The sequence below is a fragment of the Piliocolobus tephrosceles genome, chromosome 7 (assembly GCF_002776525.5).
Source record: "Piliocolobus tephrosceles isolate RC106 chromosome 7, ASM277652v3, whole genome shotgun sequence".
Taxonomy (NCBI): Eukaryota; Metazoa; Chordata; class Mammalia; order Primates; family Cercopithecidae; genus Piliocolobus; species Piliocolobus tephrosceles.
The window spans coordinates 4624114-4630758 of NC_045440.1; the positions used below are offsets into that span (position 1 = coordinate 4624114).

At 49.6% G+C, this 6645-nt stretch overlaps 1 long non-coding RNA gene across 1 annotated transcript in view; it reads left to right on the forward strand.

Annotated features, from left to right (window-relative positions):
* Window positions 1–1495: 1495 nt before the first annotated feature.
* LOC111547379 overlaps window positions 1496–6645 on the forward strand; it is a 9631-nt gene continuing 4481 nt past the window's right edge. Inside the window, exon 1 of the long non-coding RNA XR_002733117.2 lies at window positions 1496–1543. This is a non-coding gene — a long non-coding RNA (uncharacterized LOC111547379). The remainder of the gene's footprint in view (window positions 1544–6645) is intronic.

Below are 6645 nucleotides of genomic sequence, written 5' to 3' on the forward strand. Positions count from 1 at the left end.
ATGTGCAGAAAGCCCTAGTCTGGGGATTAAGCAAATAGATTTGGACTCTCCTGTTCTTTCAGTAAGTTTGAATTGATTATTTAATCTGTGATGTGTGAGCTTCCCTGACCTCAGCTGTAAAACCAGGAGGAGTTTCTGTTTCACAGGGGTCCTGTACGGAGTGGGCAGGATAATGACACCACGCGCCAACACATGGCCAGGTGCACACGAGGCAGGACGAGGCAGGACGAGGCAGGACTCGGTGTGTGGTCGCTCCTTTCTCCCAAGCGGCCTCTCCTGCCCCACACCTGGGTTCCTGCTGGGTGCACATGCTGCACTCTTCCCAGCCACAGTGAAGCCTTTCCCTGGGTATTGTCCCTGCCTGCAGTGACCCTTCCTGGTGGCTCATCTGTCTTCTAGAGCTCTGTAGACAACTACACGTATGCTCACAGGGCAGCGCTTCCAGTGGTTAGCTCTGTGACCTTGGGCATCTTCTATCTGTTCTGGGATTTTGTTTCTTTTTCTGTGCGGTGGGAATAGTGACACCAACTCTATACAATTGCGAGGGTTAAATAAGGCAGGTGGCACGCTGGGGTGCAGTAGGCATTTGCACTTTCACCACTCATTGCTGTGGCTGTTGCTGCTGCCTCAGGTCTGGTTCGAGACCTGTCTTCCGGTTTCTCCCTGGAAGTGAGACGCTGTGAGACACTGTGTGACCTGTGGCAGTTCTCCGGCCATTGTCTAGGCAGCATGTACACCTGTGTGCCAAGGGCTGGAATCATGGCTCAGGCAGGGTGGGGCAGAGTCGGTGCTAGGGATATGGGTGGGAGCGCTGGTCTGGAAATATGAGGACATCACTACCCTGGGTCACAGCCTACAGGATCAATTGTGGCTTGGAAGTCAGGCCTGAGGGGTGCTGCTGGTGGCAGCCAGCATGTCAGCTTCCAAGAGTGTGGTCAGGAGTTTCTCATCCATCCAAAGATCTTAAACCTGGGGAAGAGGCATCAGCATGGCCTTCCCTTTATTCAGGAAGACACCAAGCACATACTGACCTTCAGATGGATAGGGACTATGGCCAAGGTAGCCCCCAACAAGGACGTAGACAAGGCCAGGAGCTTAGGGTTAGAAAGAATTGAGTGTGCCTTGTAAATCCCCTTTCTCCTTTCCTCAAGTTTAATATAAATATCCAGCCATGGCAGGAAGACAGGCCAGCCCAGCCCCGACCAGCCCAGGCAGCAGCTGCAAGAGATGCCAAGCACCAGGACTGCCCCGGCCTCTCTGGAAGACAGGCTCCACGCTAGGGGCAGGGGCAGGCAGCGCCGTGCGAGTGAGAGACCAGGGCAGCTGTGGGGGTTGGCATCTCTCACTGCCACTGCCCGGGCTGGGCTGGGCGGGGTTGGTCTGGGCACGTGCCAGCTGCCAGTGCCTGCTTATCTGTGACTCAGCTGCTACAGCATCAGGCACTGAAGTTGGGTTCCTCGTCAACAATGAGCTGCTCCCACCACCCCTGGGCCTGGTTGAGGCCTTGGGACCTGCAGAGGACCCCCATGCTGCCTCTAACCAGGTGAGCCCAAGGCCAAGCTCTCAAGCTCTTTAGCCTCAGCCTCCGTATGGGAGTCTCTCTGCAGGTTCCGTCTGGTCCTGTGAGCCCAGGGAATGGGCTGCCCGGACTCTGGCCTCCAGGAGGTGGGGACAGGCTGCCCAGGCCCCCGCTGAGATCCCTGGGATGCTGCATCGGCCGTGAGTTCATGAGCTTGCCTCCAGAGAACGTGACCTCACCTAAATGGAGTTGAAACGTTTTATAGAGGACTGGAAGCACATCTGAAGAGACCGTGCCAGAGCCAGTCTTGCTTTTTTACTGCACCATTAGAGGGAGTGGGAGTGTTTCCAGCTGGGACCGAGCCCCAGCTTAAAGGCAATGGTTCCCAGAGCTTCTGGCTACCCAGTACGGAATGCGGCCCCACGGAGGAGGGACGCAGCCTGGCGGAAGCTGAGCGTGCACACCGCACGGTGGGCTCGCGGTTTGCGCGCAGGCTGGCACAGACTCACGTGAGGACATTTTCAGGGCCTGTGTGGCAATGAATGCTGCAGAGATGGGCTTGTCTGTGGGCTGGGAGTGGGAGGGAGGGGATACTGGCAGCGCATGCTTCCGGCTGCAGGGCTGTGCAGAGGCCTCCAGTGTCTGACAGCGGCCGGAGCGTGGAGGGGTTGAGTATGGTTCCCACTGGGGTCCATCTCCCCTTGTGAGGTGCCGTCCTGCCACCAGGCAGCCCCCAGGGCTGGAAAACACCGGGGCTCAGGGGCTTGAATACCAAGGGCTTCCTGCTTGCTTTCCCCTTCACGCATGTAACCCTGAATTCCCACCTTTCCCCCAGCGTGGGTGAACGCAGGTGCTGCCCCTTGCCTGCAGCTGTCCAGACAGGCTTTCAGGTCACATTTAATGAGAAACCTCGGGTGTTTGATCTTGTCCATTAGCTAGGTCTTTTCTCATCTTCTGTGGTTTCAAAATAAAATACCAGTAGCTTCTTTTACTCCTGTGCCTCTAGGCTACCCTTGGCATTTGTCTTTAGAGTTGGCTTTCTGCTCAGTGTGGCGTCGAGCATGTGGGGCAATAATAATATAAAGGTGAACAGGCAGGCGAAGCAGCTCACACCTGTAATCCCAGCACTTTGGGAGGCCAAGGCGGTCAGACTGCTTGAGGCCAGGAGTTCATGAGCAGCCTGGTCAACATGGCGAAACACTGTCTCTACAAAAAATGCAAAAATTAGCCAGGCGTGGTGGGATGCACCTGTCATCCCAACTACTCAGGAGACCGAAATGGGAGGATCGCTTGATCCCAGGAAGTTAAGGCTGCAGCGAACTGTGATTGCACCTTTGCACTCCAGCCTAGGCCACAGAGCAAGACCTTGTCCCATGTATGTACATGTCAAGGGTGGACATCTGGGCTTTGGGGTCAAATGGGAGTCACTTCTGCCACTTCCCTGTGGGGTGACCTGTGCCACTCTGGGCTTCCCTGAGCCTCTGGTTCCTCAGCACTAACTGGGCCTTGCAACTGAGGCTTGGCCAGGTTGGCAGAGCCTCGTACCTGATGTGTGAGGGCCTGGATGTGTGAGGCCGGAAACAGCGGTGCTGGGCTGATTTCTCAATCTCTCCCTCTCCATTCCCAGGGGTATAACTGCCAGAGGCGAAGGTCCCTGCTCCTGGCACCCCAGTCCTCCCCCACCGACCCATGAGACCATGGAAGCAGAATAGCGTGGCTCCATAAAACAGACCTTTCCCCCAAACCTGGATGGAAGTCATTTTCTCAATTTCTTTTTAACTCCTCCCACAGCAGCCATTGGCTTTTCTAGCAAAGGCAAGAACATTCAGCTCCCTAGGCAGTGGTTCCAGTTAATAGCCCCCAAAGAGACTCTAAGGTGTGGGCCAGGTGCTGTGGCTCACACCTGTAATCCCAGCAGTTTGGGAGGCTGAGGTGGGTGGATCACATGAGGTCAGGAGTTCGAGAACAACCTGGACAACATGACAAAACCCAGTCTCTACTAAAAACACAAAAAGTAGCCGGGTGTGGTGGCAGGAGCCTGTAATCCCAGCCACTTGGGAGGCTGAGGGAGGAGAGTTGCTTAAACCCAGGAGGCAGAGGTTGCAGTGAGCCAGGACCATGCCACTGCACTCCCGCCTGGGCTAGATTCCATCTCAAAAAAAAAAAAAAAAAAAAAAAAATTTGTGTTCTGAAGATGGGCGAGGGCGTCTGTGGAGCACCCGTTACGTGCCGGGTAGTTGTGTTCTGTCCTTGTACAACACTTCATTGAATCTCCACAGTCACACCTGCAGCAAGTAAAGGATTGCTGATTTCTATTGTTGATTTCTCCGAACCACTACCACACCCTACTTAAATTCTCAGAAAATTTTGTGCTGGTCATTTGCCCAGGATGTCACACAGTTTAACTTAATCCGCACAACCTCTGCAAAACAGGTCTTCCCCATCTTCAAATGTCTCTTTGGTGAGAATACAGGCTCACTCGAGTTGGGGAAGCTGCCCTCAGTGACACGGAGTTCTTAGATGCCCAGTTCTTCCGCAGAGCTGCCTTCAGTTTTTGAAACCAGTGAAAAAAGCACCGTGTGCCTTTCCCAAGTGACATGGGGAGGACCCAGCACCCGTCCATCCACTCTGCCTCGCCGTGAAGGATCTCTACTCCTTTCAGCCCTCAAACCCATCCCGTTCCCCACCCCATGGGAGCCAACAGGGCGAGGATTGGGGAAGCCATGACTCCCAGCACCAGAAGAGGAGCCTCTCTGCTCCAGCCCCCACAGACACACTTCATTTCTTTTATGTGGCACTAGAGCAGCCGTCAGGTGTCTCCTAGGACCCAGTTCTGCTTTTGGATGATGAGATTGTTATTTATTATTCAATATTATCATTTTTGAGATGGCATCTTGCTCTGTCACCCAGGCTGCAGTGCAGTGGCATGGTGGTCTCTGCTCGCTGCAACCTCCGCCTCCTGAGTTCCAGTGATTCTCCTGCCTCAGCCTTTCGGGTAGCTGGGATTACAGGTGTGCGCCCCCACACCTGGCTAATTTTTGTATTTTTAGTAGAGACGGGGTTTCACAATGTTAGCCAGGCTGGTGTTGAACTCCTGACCTTGGGTGATCTGCCCACCTCGGCCTCCCAAAGTGCTAGGATTCCAGGTGTGAGCCACCACGCCTGGCTAATGATGAGATTTTTAAAAGGTAATAAGCATTCATGGTAGGGCACTGGGGGACCCTGTCTACTTCACAGGGCTTTTGTGAGAATTAAAGTAGGGTCTGGGTAGAGCAAGGTAGAGAACCTTGCACATTATCTATTGAATAGTGGATACTCAACAAATGATTGCTACTCTATTTTTAACGCAACTTTTATTTGAATGTGGGTATGGCTGATGCTCTCTGAATTTTGTCAACTGTAAAATATTAGGTTGGTGCAAAAGTAATCGGAGTTTTTGCCATTGGAAGTAATGGCAAAACCCACAATCACTTTTACACCAACGTAATACTTGTTAAACAAGATTATATAAAGACCCATCACTGTCCCAGTCCAGGAGAGACAGATGGATATGGCATGAGATGCATGTAATGTTTGATTTCTACATTAGTATGTAGAAATACTAGTATGATTTCTAGAAGGTGTTCGGAAAGATGGTAATTTGGCATGTATGGAAATTAGGGAATGCAAAGGATATGCCACTTATCTCAAACTCAGCTGTCTCCAAATTAACTCTGAGGCTTCAAGAGTTTGGTTAAAGATGTCATTGTGTGCTGGGTACATACCCAAAAGAAAGGAAATCAGTCTATCGAAGAAATATCTGCACTCCTATGTTTGTTGCAGCACTGTTCACAATAGCTAAGATTTGGAAGCAACCGAAATGTCCATCAACAGATGAAAGGTTAAGCAAAATGTGGTATGTATACACAATGGAGTACTATTCAGCCACGAAAAAATGAGATCCAGTCACTTGCAACATGGATGAAACTGGAGATCATTATGTTAAGTGAAATAAGCCAGGCACAGAAAGACAAACATCATATGTTCTCACTTATTTGTGGAATTTAAAAATTAAATTAAAACAATTGAACGCCTGGAGATAGAAGAAGGATGGTTACCAGAGTGTAGGAAGGGCAGTAGGGGTTGAATGGGAGGTGGGGAAGGTTAATGGGTATCAAAAAATAGAGATAATGAATAAGATCTGTTTGATAGCATAATAAGGTGATTATACTCAATAATAACTGTGCATTTAAAATTTTTAATTTAAAATTTAAAACTGGATTGTTTGTAACTCAAAGGATACAAATACTTATGGAGATGGATACCCATTCTCCATGACATGATTGTTTCACATTGCATGCCTGTACCAAAACATCTCATGTACCCGTAAATGTATACATCTACTGTGTGCCCACAATACGTTTTTAAAAATGAAGATGTCATTGTGTCACTGAGTACATAGAGTGGGAAGTCAGCCACCCATAAAACATGAGGCACACTTCCAAGATGACCACCTAGATCCTGGGTTTAACACTGGGGATGTGCGGAGAGGCAATTCAGCATTGTCTGAAAAATTATTGTCAACCAAAAGTCATACACACACACACACACACACACACATGCATGCATGCGATACACTTCATATATATGAAATCAGATTTATTCTATATATACAGTTGACTGTGAAACAACACGGGTTTGAACTGTGAAGGTCCACTAAGATGTAGATTTTCTTCCTCCTCTGCCACCCCTGGAGACTGCAAAACCAACCCCTCCTCTTCCTCCTCAGCCTACTCAGCACGAAGATGGTGAGGAGGAAGACCTTTATGATGATCCACTTCCACTTAATAGTAAATTTATTGTCTCTTCCATGTGATTTTCTTAATAACGTTTTCCTTTTTCTAGCTTTACTGTGAGAATACAATATGTAATACATATAACATGCAAAATATATGTTAAGCAACTGTTTATGTTATTAGCTTCTGGACAACGGTAGGCTATTAGTAGTTAAGTTTTGGGGTGGGGGGTCAAAAGTTAAATAAAGATTTTCAACTGCATGGGAGATTGGGCCTCCTAACCCCAGCATTGCAAAAAGGTCAACTCTTTCTTTCTTTCTTTCTTTCTTTCTTTTCTTTCTTTCTTTCTTT